This window comes from Peromyscus maniculatus, chromosome 22 (assembly GCF_049852395.1).
Source record: "Peromyscus maniculatus bairdii isolate BWxNUB_F1_BW_parent chromosome 22, HU_Pman_BW_mat_3.1, whole genome shotgun sequence".
In the NCBI taxonomy this organism is placed as follows: domain Eukaryota; kingdom Metazoa; phylum Chordata; class Mammalia; order Rodentia; family Cricetidae; genus Peromyscus; species Peromyscus maniculatus.
This window is the reverse complement of record NC_134873.1, coordinates 48,364,142-48,381,282: the sequence shown is the minus strand read 5'-3', so window position 1 is coordinate 48,381,282 and position 17,141 is coordinate 48,364,142. Positions and strand designations below refer to the sequence as shown.

Below are 17,141 nucleotides of genomic sequence, written 5' to 3'. Positions count from 1 at the left end.
GGCTGAAACATTAAGCCCAAATAAACTCTTTGGTTTTCTTATTTGTTGATGATCTCAGGCATTTTGTCACATCAGAGCAATTCTGATTGACAACAGGTCACCTTATACAAGAAGTCCCATACTCTATGGAAACTAATATAGTTTGGAGGAATTCCATGGGGAGTCCATGGTCCTCACAGGGTCATGTTAGTTACTAAGGTCCTTGCACCCAGGGAAACCCAAAGATGGGGCTTCCTACCTAACTGTCATGCTTGCTCACATCCAGAGAGGACCTATTGCTGATCAGTTACTATTTTCACATTCCTTTACCTGGTTTCTAGAGAAACTAAGTCAAGAAGTCATCCTCAAATCAAAATGAATCATGAAGTGTGGTGGTTTCAATAAGATTGGCCCCCATACGCTCATATATTTGAATGCTTGGTCATTAGGGAGTGGCACTACTTGAGAGGGACCGGGGAGGTGTGGCCTTGTTGGAGTAGGTGTGGTCTTGTTGGAGCAGGTGTGGCCTTGTTGGAGGAAGTGTGTCATTGCAGGTGGACTTTGGGGTTTCAAAAGCCTAAATTAGGCCCAGTGTCTGCTGCTTGTGGATCCAGACGTAGAACCCTCAGCTACTTCTCCAGCACCGTGTCTGCCAGCATGCCACCATATTCCTACCATCACAATAATGGACTAAAAACTCTGAAACTGTAAATCAGCCCCCAATTAAATGCTTTCTTTTATAAAAATTAGCTTGGCCATGGTGCTCTTCACAGCAGTAGAACTCTGACTAAGACAGGAAGTCACCCCCAAATCAAAGGCACACGCAAACCTGGGAAGGTCTTGGCTAATCTTCATTCACAGCCCTTTCAGAGACTTCATCACACTTTCTGGCAATGCGGCTGGTGAAATAAGATGGGGCTTGCTCAAGTTTGCAAACCAATATGAAGAACTAAATCCCACAACGACGGTCATTTCTTGTTTGGCTTTCCTTCTCAATGTAGGGTGACTTTTCACGATCCTGGCCGCTTCTCAGGAAATGCTTCCATTTGAAACTCCACACAAGGATAAATTAGACCAGGTATGGATTTAAATGCATCTGGGGAACGCCTTCTCTCTGGAATAACTTCTAGAAGAATATTAAACACAGGTTTAAAGATCAGGGACTCCAGGAGAAAGGTGACCTCCAAAGGGACTTCAAGTCACGAGAACATGTAAAATGATGTTTGTGGGAGTCCTGCACACCACCCTTCATCTGGCTCACTCTTCTTATAAATTCTGTGGAGATTCAAGAAAAGTCTTCTCATTTCACAATGACACGTGATACTTAAGATGTAAATGCCATCAGAGTCTTATTTACAGACCAAGAAATAAATTCTGAGAAGGAATTCATGAAGTGTAGACACTAACAGAAACCATGAATCACTTAGCAACTTCTCTATCTTATGGATGAAGAAACTGGGTTCAAACAGGGCCACAAAGTTTCCCGAGTCACGCTGAATGTAATGAAGCTCTAATTAGGCCATTAGATGGTTGACAAATACGCCAGTCAAACTTCACATTCTTTCCAAAGAGAAGGAAGGGGAAGCATGTGAAAGGAGAATCTGGTGCGGATCTCTGAAGAGGGCTGTTGGGTCAGGATGGGAAGCACCATGAGGCACTTCTTCCGGTCAATGGTTGTTGACGAGCACCCTTTTATGAGCAGGCCGAAGAGAAGACTCTATGCATTTGAGGAAGGGAGTTTGAAAAAGGAAAAAGAATCCAGGTTACTAACCTATTGAGTCTGGTTTTACTAAAGAGGGATCTCCTTTTTGTCTTCAAGAGAGAAAATAATTTACTACGTTAGCCATTCCTTGAGGCTGTGTGTGTGTGTGTGTGTGTGTGTGTGTGTGTGTGTATGTGTGTGTGTGTGTGTGTGTGTATGTGTGTGTGTATGTATGTGTGTGTGTATGTATGTGTGTGTGTCTGTGTGTGTCTGTGTGTGTATATGTGTGTGAGTGTGTGTATGTGTGTGTATGTATGTGTGTGTATGTATGTGTGTGTATGTATGTGTGTGTATGTGTGTGTGTATGTGTGTGTGTATGTATGTGTGTGTGTATGTATGTGTGTGTGTCTATGTGTGTCTCTGTGTGTGTATATGTGTGTGAGTGTGTGTATGTGTGTGTATGTATGTGTGTGTATGTATGTGTGTGTATGTATGTGTGTGTATGTGTGTGTGTATGTGTGTGTATGTATGTGTGTGTGTATGTGTGTGTGTGTGTGTGTGTGTATGTGTGTGTGTGTGTGTGTTGGAGAATCCAGAGCCTTGTCATGTACCATTGAATTTCATCCTGGGCTCCCGTGGGAGGTATGGTTGAATTGTAAATAGAAAAGCTATGGAGACTGCCCAGGGGATAGTGGCCCTGGGGTAAGAACTTCTCCCCCTGTCCCTACCCACTTGTCCTATGTATGGTCATCTTCTGTAGGAGAAATGACTTAGCCGATTTGTCTCTCTACTGCTTTCTGCCTATTGCAGGCAAGAATTTCCCCCTATGCATTGTGCAACTGTGTAAGGAAAGAGATTTCTGGTCATTCTCTATCATTTATGAAAGAGAGCCCATGCTGAGGAGAAAGCTGGAAGGTAGTTCAAAGCCACTGTCAAAAGGGGGAGCATTATAATGAAGAAGGGATTTGTGAGAAGTAGCTGGTTTTTGAGGGAGGGAAGAACCAGTCGGAGGGATGGAAGAGGGAAGTTAGAACTGATCTGAAGAAGGTCCTCTATGAGCAGAGAGCAGAAAAGGCTCCCTGCTGAACTGCCCCATCCAGTGGGGTCTGGAGAAAGCAGGCAAAGGCTGGAGGACCTCACAGTAAGAACTTTAACCGTTACTGGGAGGAAAGGAAGGTGTGAGACATCAGAAGAGGTGTATGATGTCAGGAAGAACTTGAATGGAGAACCATGAGGCCCGCTGAGCAAAGTCCACCCTCTGCTCGGAACCTAGGGAAGCCATTCAATGTGGTTGAACAAATGTGGAATTGCTGCTGATACCTCGCTGTTGAGAAACCATCCAGTTTCTCCCAACTCTTCCATGGCATCCTTCATTTCTGGCCCATGGCCAACCATTGAGCCCCAAGTTTTGATTTGAAAAATATGCTTGCTCTCGGGAAATGAATAGCTGAAGAGGATCATAGCAATGAGGAGGAGTCACAGGGTCTTGGGAGGTGATGACAGCGTTGACATTTGTATGAGACAAGGACATCCCACTGTGTGTGCATGTGTATGAACTTGCATATCCTAAGACCCCTTACACTCTATATTTTTTTTTGTTATTTTTTTTAAGCTTGGTCCCATCTGGCAGCATTCAGTCTCCCTCTCTAAGCTAATGCTTTGAAACCCTGAGACAACCTGGTGTCATTAATTGTCACCAGCTGTATCTAGATTTTAAAATCTGTTATTAATATCGGAGCGGGATGTTGCTCATTAACCAAACACAGCTTATTAATTATTTACAGGTATGTGGTGATGATCAGAGTTGGGCCCCCAGAGACACTGCCTTGGTGGCTAAGGATATGCAGACTTTTTTACAAAGAAAGTACTAGAATGAGAGAGAAGACCTACCAGATGCAAAAGGAAAAGGGCATGGGAGAACACAAACTGTATGCTGAAGTCCGACACACTGTCCTGTTTAAACTGTCTTTCAGAAAACGCATAAGAAAAGGAAGGGAAGAATGTAGCTAATGTCAGGAGAAAACCTTTGCTGTAACCCTAAAGCTGAAGTCCCAGGTAGGGAGTCCTATGGTCCCTCCATCGAGTCTGAGGGTGCCTGCCCAGCAGTATGTCTCATAGGGTCCTTGGAGCTGGTCGGTTCTAGGGTTTCACTCCCTTGGGGATTCTTCTTTACATTCGAATAATGTAGGCAACACTTTTTAAACATCACTGTTAGAGGGCATATGAGGAAGGCTGCAGGTCGGCAAAGCATGGCTGGCTTCCCAGAAAGTGGCCATGGAGCTCAAAGGCAGGGTCCATGGTGATGCTACCCAAGCTGAGCTTGGGAATGGCACCTTCCAGAAACCCTCACAAGAAGGCTGGGGTTGCAGTACTCGGGGTTCATCTTTCCAGAAGAGTGGTCTGAGCGTGTAGAGGATTGGAGAGTTCACAAGAGGCAAAGAGGACCCTGGTAGGAATGGAAGGTGTACCCCAGAACTCCAGAACATTGCATACATACATGTGAGCACCTTATGCATATGAGTACAGCATACATGTACATACATACATATGGCGTGTATTATCATATCAGGATATGAATGGATATTTGTGGAGAAATAGACACGACGTGGAACCACTCATCCAATACAAAAATTTCTCATGTTTGACTTCTCAGCTCACAGTAGAAATATATTGTTGTTTAGGGAAAATCATAAAAGTACAAAGAAGAAAACCTTCCCATCACCAAGAGAAACATTTACCATTTTGTACCTGGCAGATAGAGAGTTCTTTATTTTGCAGTATTGGAATCCTACTCGATACGTAGTTTTATTTGCATTATGGGTGTTCTCTTCCCCTATTTTAGTTAAGAATGCACAGCAAACATTTCCCTCCATTCCCATATATCCAGCCGGACCGTCAGATGAACACATTTCCTTCTAGATTAGCTTGAAGTTATTAGTAAAAATGATTCTCTCTCTAGCTGTGTTGATGGAGTTCTCATCTAGAGGCCTGACCCGATGTCACATCCGGCCACTCATTACAAGCAGAGCTATGTGGGGAAGACGAATAATGTTCGGGAAAGTCTGTCTCAAATGCAAAACACACAGGTGTTTATTAAAAGCCCAGGCTTGGTCCGTGTCCAACACAATGGCTAGCCAGGTGAAGGAGGATGGCCCTGAGCTCTCAGGGTGAGGGGGTTTAAAGGGAAAAACCACAAGCAGGGTGGTACAAGCCTTGGCATCATATGATTGGGTGAGGGTGTGTAACCTTTGAATTTACTGGTTGGGGGTTACAGTTATCATTTTGGGGGCAGGCCTGGACAAGTCCCAGGCTTTGTCTTTTAGCTGCCGTGGGGACTGGCTGCCCTCACACGTTCACATTGACCCACGCACGTAGCTCTAAGTTGGTGAGGGGTCCCAGACAGTAAACAACTGGCTGAACCTTGAGCAGTCAGAGTACATGCAGAAAGGGAGCTACTGCAAGGACTATGTCTTTTGTTCATGGCCCTCCCAGAAACTGCTGCTCCAGTCTCAGGAAACTGAAATTGTGGCCTGATCTCTGAGAGAAGACTGAGCAGCCTGTTATGGCATCTGCTTGGCCCTTTCAACACAAGTCCCGTAATGATTCTTTTCCACTGCACCTCCCCTTTCCCTTCTTCCTAACATGACGCTAACAATTTGATGAGCGCAGAGTGATTGTAGCGATTAGGCAAGATTCTCCTAAATGTAGATCACCCTGCATAGTGCTGCCATGCGCCAGGAACTCCACAAGTGTTTGCTTCGGCTCACAGGAGAGGAAATCACCCTTATCAGCCACTGCCTTGTCATCACTGCCCAGAAAATAAGACCGTCAATGCCACCCCAAGCCCGCCACCCCTTCATGGACCAGATAGGTAGATTGTCTTTCAGCTCGGTTGCTGGTGAACGCTCAGCATCCCTGTCCCTGTACGAGCCTCGTGGCTGAGCTTTCAGAAACCCCGGAACACTGAGCTAATGGAGTCAATGAATAAGGTGGGAAATCAAATGAAGGAGAGAGCACCACATGGGTGGATATTCCCCTCCTTCCACATACTATCTTTAACTTGCCTAGTGCGGAGCATCTCAACCAATCCAGGAGAAGAGAATGAGAGATTCCCACTTTGACATTTGGGGGGACACCTTATCTTTCTTTATGCTAAAATGCAGGCATAAAAGTAGTGATGGGAACATGTGGGTTTTACTCTCTGCACAGCTTGAAAGCTGCCGCATTCTCGTTGGCTCAATGCCTCATCATTACACTTGTCTATCCATACCAATAAACATGGAGCATCTTTCACAGCTACAAACTATCCCATCTTATTGCTATCTCTGAATGTACTGCTCTTGTGGCTGAACATTTCGGTGCTATATTTAGCTGCTTTTCTCACAAAGGATCTGACAAAATCACCTTAAAGAAGGAAGGGTTTATTTGGTTACAGTTTGAGGATATTGTCCACCACAGAAGGGACGCCCTGGTGCCAGGGCTGTGGGGCAGCCAATCACAAGGCGTCCACAGTCAGGATGCGGCGATGGGCATGGCCGCTCAGCTCACTTCCCTCTTTTTATTCAGTCTGAGGCCTCGGTCCATCACTGGTGCCTCCCACATTCAGGGTAGGTCCTCCCACTTTGGTTAAGCCTTTCTGAAAAAAAAAATGTTATGGACCCCCAAGTTACCACTAGTTATTATCAATTATAAATACTTTATTGAATATCTTTGTTTTATATATCTTAAGCATGGCCAGTTCTCTATAGGGTAAATTCCCAGATAAGGAGACTGAGTCAAAGACACCACCTTCCAGAAAAGAGGTAATCATCTTCTTTTCCATCTCAAGCATTGGGGGAAATGCCCCATTATAGCCGATTCACCTTAAATGCGTGATGTACAGCTTAAGTGGAAACAGCTACTCTCATCACACACATCTATGCACTTTCTTTCTTAATATTTACAATAATCCTTTTAAACCTTTTCATTTTGAATTGATTCTCCAATAGCCTTTCCTCTTTTCACATGCCCAGCTGAAGTTTTGATTTCAAACTTTAACAACAGAAAATTAGACACTATAGAGAACATCAACTTTATCTGTCTACCTTCAGATCAACACACACATATACACGCAAACACGTACACCACACCAGACACATATACATAACACACACACACACACACACACACACACACACACACACACACACACCACCTATTTTCTCTGACTTTACCATGGCAGAGTCTACATGGATGACATTGATTGATACCTGTCTTGAACTGCATTTTTCCTATGATGCATGGATTTATAGTTAGTTGGTAGTTGACACATAAAATCAATACAAAGTTGGCAAAGAGAGCCCACTGATAATTTAGGGGTGGAGGGAGAGGGGGTCCATTGCTTCTGCTCAGCTTTCATGGAGGCCCACTGGTGAGTGACATTACAATGCCCAGGATCATGTGTAGAAGAAATCTCATGGTAGACAGAAGGCCAGACTGTGAGGACAGACCAATCTCTCTTCTCGGTAATGACCCACTCTTAAGAGAGTGAGCAAGAGTCCCACAAGAATGACATTAATTCTTCCAGCGGGCAATGCCCCAGTGATCTAAGGAACCCACACAGGGCTCTCTCTTTTAACAATCCCACTACTTTTAAATTCTGCCACACAGAGGCCTAGGCTACCAACACAATCCTTTGGGAGACATGCTTGTAACAGATCCAAACTCACAGACATAAACCAACCAAGAAAGAAGAGGAGAATATGGCAATGGGTGCCAGGTCATAAGAGGGTGGTGGGACAGGCAGCAATGGGGTGGATGTGGGACACCTCTTTAGAAAAAATACAGGAAATACGTGATGAAGGCTAAGTAAGGGTGAAAAGACCAGGGAGGGATGTTCTAGACGAGACAACAGCAAGCTCAGTTGAGGTGAGAAAGCGCTGTGATATTTAAGGTGCTGTTAGGGGCTACGAGGCTGGCTGGAGAGCAGTTCACAGTGAAGGGTGGCCCAGGTCCGGGTGATGTGGGCCCAAGTAAGTAAATGGTTGGATTTTCTTACAAACCCGGTGGGAACTCATTGCAAAGTTCCAAGCAACATGGTTGAAATTTCATTTTTAAAAGACTTCTTGTGGAAATTAAATCATATGAGATTATAAACAACTAGTTGGAGAATGGTCTCATTTTTTATATTAAATCATACAGAACTCTAATAACCCAATGATGTAACCATAAAAAATAAAATCAATCCCAAAGGCACATATATAACAGTGCAAAAATCCCACTCTCAAAACAAAGGTGAATTACTTGTCAAGATTTCTGAGTGTTACAATCTCGTTGTAAAACACTCTTTTTAAAAAAATATTTGGTTCTGTTAAAGGCCTTTCTTTCTTTCTTTCTTTCTTTCTTTCTTTCTTTCTTTCTTTCTTTCTTTCTTTCTTTCTTCATTTCTTTCTTCTTTCCTTTTGAGAAAAGAAAAATCAGATTTGTGCTTCTGGGAGAAAAAAAAGTTGGCACAGGTTCTAAACAAACACAGTAAAATCATATTCTTTAATCTTCTTAGATTCATAAATGAGCTGTTTTGTGTTGCTTAAGGAACAGCTTATTTTCTCAATTTTAAGTGAGTTTCTGAAACGTATCACATGCCACAGAGGGCGCGTGGAAATTAGAAACTGTAACTGCTTTCACAGGGTCAACACACCAGGCTGGTTTTCCTTCACAATCTGCAGCTAATAAATGGTTGAAACCTAATATATTCCCCCCACCATAAATGAACATATGACTAATTCCATTAGAGCCAAGACATTACCTGACATTATTGTCGTGGCTGGTCCAGTGTCTGTACCATACATGATGTGATGGGTTAGGGAATTTTTTGTGCTTCTGAGATTGGTCTCTGTACACTTGGATGTCCCTGTTGAACGAAAAGAGAAATATAAAGAAGGACATGACTGCTCCTAGGTATACTGGAGGGGAGGGTTTATTGTAGATTAAAGGGAGAACATAATTAGAGGCAGGGACGTCTGGAAGAGTCCAGAGTGGACATGACCCTGAGCCAAGCCAGGGGGAGGAGGGGGAAGGGAGAAGGGAGAGGGGACAGGAGGTGCATGGGCCAAGAAACTGGCCAAGAGAGTGGCTGAGTTACATAGGGGCCAGAGGAGCTGGGGGAAGGGAAGCCCACCCCAATATCTGGGCTGCAGAGTTCAGGGTGGGGGCCGGGTATGCCAGCCGGGAGGACCCTGTAACCGGTAGACTGGGGATGCTGGAATAACCTGGCCGCCAGCATCCGCTTTGATACATTGATGGACACCTCAGTTAGCTGTTTGTCCCGTATTTTAGACCTAACACCTCTAAGCTTACTTTCAAATAAAACTAAGATGGGTGGTGTGTGAGCTGGTCTGGAACTGCTTTCAGCCAGCATACACTTGACTGAATATATAGAAAGAGGGCCATTCCCTTTCCAAGTTCCCAAGTTTCTCGGAGGGAGCCGCTGGTGGTAGAATTTTTGCACGCAAGCAGGCCGCAGGGACTTGATCTGTAGGGTCTCATGCTATTTGACTCGCTCCCCTGCAGACTCTGGGAATCTTCGTTCGTGATTTTTCAAGGCTCAATGTTTCAGTAGTCAGGGCCCTCGATAAGGTGTTTTGTGTAGCTGTGACTCTCTGAGATAAATGTTCCCTCCTCCTCTTTATATCGGTTCAAGATCTCTATGGGAGATCAGAAACTATCTATCTCTTAGAACCCCACAGATCTGGAGGTATCACGTCTCCTGAGTTACCTAGATACACCTTGGCAGCCTTCCATTACCACAGGCACTTGTGAAATTCTGCCAGCGAAGCTAATTCCCCCCAGCACTGGTAAGACAGACATTTACCTAATGCAGATAGATGAAGGGACACTTACTCACAGCCTGTCAGAGTCATGGTAGAAACTGTTGTGGGGGCTTCTAAGATCAAATCATTAGAAACCTTCCAGGCATGGGGGCGGGGCCTCCCCCCACCCTCCCCCATCCCCTAAAATAACGCCTCAGCACCAATCTCCCTTTCAGACCCGGAAGGAAAGCCATGCACCTTCCTCGCTGGTCACGTGTCTCGGACTCTCCCAAACTCTGGGGTTCTGGCGTTGACATCTCTCTGCTCTGGTCCGTCCCCGGGCAAGGGAGTGAGTGGGGAGGGTAAGAATAGCAGCGGGAAGCTGGCCACCGCCAGGACCGGTGGAAAGCGTGCACACACTGCCTTGAGAGGGCAGAACTCTTGCCCACTAAAGCCAGCTTGGCCACGTTCATTAACATTGCTGAAATGCCTCAAGAAACACAAGCAGGACCATATGCCAGAGCCGAGCCTTGCTCTCCCTTTAAGCCTGAATTGCGGTTGCCATGAGGGGACCTGAGATGTCACACCCCCTCACTGCGCTGCACTATACAGCTCCCCGCCCCCCTGCATGGGTGGTGATGTGTTTTACCCACTTCCTGTCTCCAAAGTTTATTTAACCCCTCTGCCTTCGCTAACCTCCCTTCCTTCTCACTTTCTGAAGATGCGCTGTAACCGTTTATTTTTGTTTTATAATGCTCACCCCAAAAGATACCACACACTTTGAATCCTCAGTTTACTTACAGGGTTCTCCCTCCCAATAAGCAACTTCGAGTCCCCGCTGTGCCTCGTGAGCCTGGGAGAAGCGAAATGTACAGTCCCCGTTCTCTTGGCCACATGGACAACCACAGACTCCTGTTAAGTAAACATTTATTGGTAAGAAAGTTCATATTTCTTTAAGAAAATGAAATGGTCTTCCAAGGACATACTCTAATTGTCTGGACACTTCTTTCAGTGGTCACACGTTTACCAAGGTGATCAGTTCAATCTTTCCTGAAGAAGTGATCAAAGTTAGCTATTGTGGTCTAACCATTCCCACTGGCCATGCTGAAAGAGCGTCCTTAGAGAGTGGAGCTAGCGCTCTCTACCCTACTGGTAAACTTCTACCCCAACCCTGTGGCGCATTCTCTCTCTACTGTGAGGAAATCCGCAGGGTTCAGCAGTTAATTCACCCCCATGAGTGTACAGCGGGTGGTGGAGAAAGAAAGATGGAGGAGGCCACATGGAAGACTAAGTCCCCAAGGCTCCAGACCTGAGGATATGCACTGGAATCATGTGAGACGGAACGAAATCAGCGGAAGTGCAGGCCAAAGCAGCCCCGGTGTTGAAATGGTTCTACATGGAGGAGGGGAGGGCCAGGGCAGGAGGTTTTTGAGTGGAAGTACAGCCTCAGGCAGGCTGTGGAGCCCCTCGACAGTATTGTGGATACAGAGACCGTGAGATAAGTGGAAGGGGGTGAGGAGGGCTTAGGACGCTCTTACTAAATCAGAGTATTATAGTTTTCCTTGCTTCGCTTCATCAGAGCAAACACTTTAAACTAAGAATCTTAAAGGAATTGCATGGATGGTGAGGTCTGATGGAAATGTCTTTCTGTATGCTGTGAAAATATGTTGCTCTGATTGGTTGATAAGTAAAACGCGGATTGGCCAGTAGCCAGGCAGGAAGTATAGGTGGAATCAGCAGACAAGGAGAATTCTGGGAACTGGGAACAGGAAGGCTGAGTCAGGAGACACCAGCCCACCATCCAGGGAGCAGCATGTAACAGCACACAGGCAAAGCCATGGAACACGTGGCAACATACAGATGAACAGAAATGGGCTGAGTTTAAGTGTAAGATCTAGTCAGTAGTAAGCCTGAGCTAATGGCCCAGCAGTTTTAATTAATATAAGCCTCTGTGTGTTTACTTAGGTCTGAGTGGTTGCGGGATCACGGGGCCTCGGTAGCAGGGCAGGACCAGGAAAACTCCAGCTGCAGAGGTCCTCGGAAATACTAGTAATAATAATGGCCATAATAATGCGATTGTTATTTGCAAAACTGCAAATGACAGTATTGTAGGTGAGGACCAGCTCGCCCATTTTACAGATGAGCTCACTGAGGTGCAGAGAGAAGTTCCTTGCCTCAAAGCTGAAGCAGCTCGTTCGAGGCAAAGCAGTCCTGGGGTGGGTCCTGCACCTGACCGCTTAAGTAAGATCCTCACCACTGAAGTGTGTCTAACTGCTCACCTGTAACCACCACCAAGTCCTATATCTCAGAGGACAGTGGACAGTGGTTGGAGGTGTGACACCCTCTCAGGTTGGGCTCGAACCCGGGTCATTGGGGTTGCATAGCCAACGTTGTTCTGCAGACTTTCTCAGTAAAAATAAAGCCAGTTATGAGAGATGAGGTATGAGACAGACACGTGAGTACTGTGTTTAAAGCCTCCAATCCTCGAACCCCTTAGTCACGACCTGGCTCAGAAGTACAGGGTCTGGGGGGGGGGGGTCTGTTGCGCCTCAGCTGACATCTGTCTAGCCACACACCGGCTAAGCTTCACTCCGGGGCTTACGAGCAATATGGTTCCCATCAGATATTTCTTGCCTGAGTGGAACAAATCACTTAGGTGATATGCTGACAGGAAAAAAAAAAAAGAAAGAAAGAAAGAAAAGGAACAGTCTGCATGCTTGGAAAGCTTAGGGGGATTTAAATTATGTGCTGTCACCTCAGAGCGGCTCCGCTGTCCTCCACACCACCACCTCCTCCTCCGAATCGCCTGTGGGAGGGAGCTGCGGAGCCTTGCGTGCAAGCGCTGCCATAACCCAAGGCTTAACATAAACTTCGGGCTCTCAGGTCATTGGGAAAGAACAGGTATATCCGGTTAGGTCTTTTGTGCTTCTCTGCACGCAAATTCAACAGCGCAAGCGCGCACGCGTGCAAAGCTGAACTCCTTGGAGCCTCTGGTTCCGGAGAAGGGAGGATGCCTTGGAATGGAATTCGCGCAGTTTCCCCCTCCCCCTTTTTTTTCCACGGAGTGGGGGCGATAGAGCTTGTTGACGGGGGACATTCCTGCACCTCGGAGAGGCTGAGGTCAGAAGGGGTGGGATGCGAGAGTGGGACTTGTGCCAGACAGCCTGCTGGGCAGCAGGGTTGCTAAGGACCCCCGGGTCAGAGCTTCTTTGATGGGGCATGGTTTTTATGGGGGTCGGGGGAGGAGGCAGGGGTGCCGAACTTCAGCTGGTGGGAGCAATGTCAAGTTGACTTGGTCCTTACTGCTATACACAGGTGTAGGTGGACTGAGAAGGGTGCAAGAGGACGCCTGAACCTTGGGGGACCATGCCCCGAAGGCTGTGGTTGCCTCAGCTCCCCACTTCCCTGCCTCCCCTAAGTCTTGACGGTGTCCCTGGAACTGTTCGTCTTTGAGCCCTCTAGAACGCTGCCTACACTAGGAACAGGGTCCATCCACTCTGCCTTCACGGTCCCTCCCACAGGGAGCAGTAATACTGCTCCAGCTGTGACAACAGCCTTCTCTCTCAACAGGAGACATGCGGTCTGGTCCTCCACGGGTGACGTTCCCACGGTCAGCAGTTTCCCCACTTAGCGTGGTTGAGCAGCAAGCGGGTTCTTGGAACCTGGTAGATCCGGAGCCAAATTCCAGGTCAACCACAATGGAGACTTGTGATTTTGATGGATAACTTCACATTTTCCTGCCTTGGTCTGTCTGGCTATAAAAGGGGATTAGGCTAATAGCTATCTCCAGGAGGCGATCGTGAGGGATTAATAATAAAAGATTTACATCAAGTGCTTGGCGCACCGCCTGCCTCAAAGTGCTCCATTCGTGGTAGTGCTTAATATATTATTAGTGATATATTCTTATTGTCACCCTTGGTATTATTGGGCATAACTGCCATCCAAGGTGCCACTGTAATTTTAGGCTTTGGCTGGTTGCCTCTTGGCCCACTCTGAGAGTACTGCCTTCTTCTCCAGAGCTAAGTTTCCCCAGCCCACCTGACTCAGGTATCCCAGGGCTCAGAGCAACTTGGATTTGGGGACTAAATCTCTATCCTTTTCCTGGGCTTAGAGTCCATCATTCAGATGGGTGGTTGCCATGGGAAGGTGACATCTTTCTGGCCAGACCCCTGCTGGGACTCCTCTGCACCAGTCCAGTGGGGTTAAGGTGGCACCTGAATGAACCTGCACTTGTCTTAGGGGCTTGTCTCATGACATCAGGAGTTGGAACATCACTCCTTTTGAGACCTACCATTGTCCCAGTCAATGTTCTATATCACAGGAAAATCACACTCTTTGAGACAGTGGTCTCCAAAGTGTGGTCCAGGACCGCCCCCCACCCCCCATGTCTCTGAGACCCTTTTGAGGGACCCATCAGGTTGGAACTATGATAATCTTTTGCCTTTTTCACTTTTACCCCCAAGTTCGCCATGATGTTTGACATCATAATAGACTGGATGCAGAAACAGGAGAACCCAGCTGTTTTCTGTTAAATTGGAAATTAAAGAGATTTGTAAAAACACGAAGCAATGTCCCTCTGACTAAATATTTTGGTTTTGGAAAATATAATTGTTTCCTGAAAAGATTTGTATTACCATGCACTGTCTTGATTGTTTTTAATGGATTAATGAGTAAACATTTCCGAATTTTTCAGCCTTCATTTCTAAAACTGTAAATATTGATAGATACAACTCAAGATAAACTTTAGTTCCTTGGGCTCTACAGTAATTTTTCAGAGTATGAAGAGGTCGTGAAAGAAAACTGTTAGAGAAATATTGAGCTAAGCTTTTGGCACTGTGGCCCATGAAGTCATGGTTTTGCTCATCTCCTCCCGATTCAAACGGTCATCTCTGGGGACTGGAAGAGTGTGAATTTTATGATGATGTCAATATAATGGGTTTGAGTGTAGCAGATCTAATTACGAAGCCTGCATTTTAGTTTCATACCAACTCTCTCATCTTCTAGCCACTGTTTTAAAGGAAGCTTTGTAACGCTTGCTCAAGCTTTGTCTATAAATTACAGACATTAAGTTGTACCAGCAAAGGACTAAGGATACCCCCCACACCAGGAGAGGTGGGGGAGAGTTTGACTCACATCTGTGAGAGATGGCTGCCTGTTGGTATCTTAGGCTCCTGTAGGGAGTTACCTCACCCAGCTATCAAGGGCACTTGTATGGCCTACATCCTTAACAGACTTATAATAGTATGAAAGAAGCCTATATATACATGGTGTGAGGCTGGAAGGGAGAGGCTTGTCAAGTCTTGGGGATGGACAGTAAGTCAATGATTGCTTGCTTACTGGTTTGGTAACGGCAGCCTTTGGAGTCTGCAGACATACCCTGGGTACTCTTGAGAGAGGGGTAAGAAAATATCAGGCAGAATGATAGGCCTAGCTGAGAAGAAAAAAAAAAACACAGGATAGCTTTGGGAGGACCTGGGTCAATACCCTTCGGCCCAGAACTTTATTCAAAAGGGCTTTTTATAATAATGCCAAGGGTCGAGGCAAAAGACCCCACCCTTGCTAGATACAGCCAAGTGCAGACCCTTCCAAACACCTGGTAACCACGCCCATGGTCAAACCATCCCCTTATGCAACGCTGCTGGGTAAAGCAAGCTCAGATTCTCAGACCTTGAGTAATTTGGGCCTCCACACAGACCTGAGTTCAAATCTCATCTGATGCTATGGTATGGCCGTGAATTATCTCTTGAAAGTTCACTCTCTCAAAGCTTGTTTCCCAGGGTGGTGGTGTTAGTGTGGTGGGACCTCTAAAGGGTGGGGCTTAGGGAAATATAGTTAGGTCATAGTAGCTCCATTTTCAGGGACAGATTAACGTTACTCCGAAGAAGTGAACCAAGTCTCATGAGAGTGGATTTATAGCTCGAAGTTGCTCCCAGCCAGCCCTTCTGCATGTAGCTAATTCCTTTTCTGCTTCTCTACCATGTTGTGGTGAAGTCAGAGGATGTAGCATGAATCTTAAATGGTCTTATTAATAAAATCAAGTCCAGGGCCAGGTATTGGGGTGAATGCTGGAAGATCAGAGAAGCAGAACAAGCCACAGCTAACCTCATCTCACCAGTTCCTCAGCTGATCTGTTTCCTCAGACTGTAAGCCTCTGAGTCCTCATCCAGAATGAATCTCAGCTGAAGTGCTGCTAAAAGCCTAAAAGCTTAACCAGTTCTAGTTCCTGGTCTTCATGCCTTATATACCTTTCTGCTTTCTGCCATCACTTCCTGGGATTAAAGGCATGAGTAGCCGGGCGGCAGTGACACACGCCTTTAATCCCAGCACTCGGGAGGCAGAGGCAGGCAGATCTCTGTGAGTTGGAGGCCAGCCTGGGCTACCAAGTGAGTTCCAGGACAGCCAGGGTTACACAGAGAAACCCTGTCTTGAAAAACTGAAATAAATAAATAAATAAATAAATAAATAAATAAATAAATAAATAAATAAAATAAAGCCGTGAGTCACCGTGCCTGGCTGTTTCCAGTGTGGCTTTGAACTCACAGAGATCTGGATGGATCTCTGCCTCCCAAGTGATAGGATTAAAGGTGTGAGTGCCACCATTTTCTGGCCTCTATGTCTATCTAGTGGCTGTTCTGTTCTCTGACCCCAGATAAGTTTATTAGGATGCACAATATATTGGGGGACACAATATATCACCACAAGAGGATCTTTGCCAGGGTGCTTCACCATGCTCTTAGGATCACACAGCCTCCAGAACTATGAGTCAAATAAACCTCTTTACTTTATAAGTTTCCCCCGCTTTGTATAATTTGTTATATCAATACAAAGAGGACCGACGGCCACCTTCATTTGCAACCCATATGGCTTTTGACAAAGAACCCTTTCATGAATGAAATAGGCTAATATATCAATCTCTTGAGGGTGGTTAGGAGAAATATGATTTAAGATTTAAGGCATGGAATACAACACCTATCACTTAGGGGGGGTGGAGTGGGAGACTAGTCCCTTTCCTTTCTCTGTCTCCAACTAGTTTTGTTGCTTTAGGGGATGCTAAGAGAATAAATAGAGGAACACAAGCTATAGATCCTGTCTTATGACACCAGAGGAAAAACTTTATACTTGGGCATAGTGGCCTGTATGTAGAACTCAAAATGTTGGTGTGTGCATCCCTTATTAAATGATATACGTAATTTGATTTTGACCTTTTTGATCTGCTGAAGGAAACCCAGGTGGCCATATAGCTCAACAGTAAAACAGTACAGAAATAGGTCCTCTGCCAGTGTGGAGTCCCTTACATAGCCTTGTGGTAGTTCATACCCCAGAGATTTCACTGGGATGTGGCTGGTACCCAGAGGACTCCAGGCACAGGCACATCCTAACTGCATGAGGCATCCCTGAAACAGGACAGTGAGAGTCCAAAGGGCATGGCTGCTGGCTGGATGCTGCACCCATCTCCAAGCAGGCCACAGTGCCAGGTTGTCAAATCTTGGATGCTAACAAGCCCATCCCTCTTCCTGCATTTAAATTCTCAAAACATAATGACCCACCAGGGTCTGACTCAGCACAAGGGGAAAAAAAGAAAATTGGAGGTTAGTCAGTGCCAAAGTACAGACTGTTGCATGTAATTTTCCCAGTTTGGACCGGGAAGGCTTCTGGACACTTTCTTCCCTGGC

At 45.9% G+C, this 17,141-nt stretch overlaps 1 long non-coding RNA gene across 1 annotated transcript; it reads right to left on the bottom strand.

The window, feature by feature from the left end:
• Positions 1-6,084: 6,084 nt before the first annotated feature.
• LOC143270288 (uncharacterized) lies at positions 6,085-12,520 on the bottom strand. Its single transcript, XR_013047436.1, has 4 exons — positions 12,224-12,520; positions 10,270-10,380; positions 8,466-8,570; positions 6,085-6,317 (listed from the first exon to the last, which is right to left on the bottom strand). It is a non-coding gene; the product is annotated as an uncharacterized LOC143270288 (long non-coding RNA).
• Positions 12,521-17,141: the final 4,621 nt, after the last annotated feature.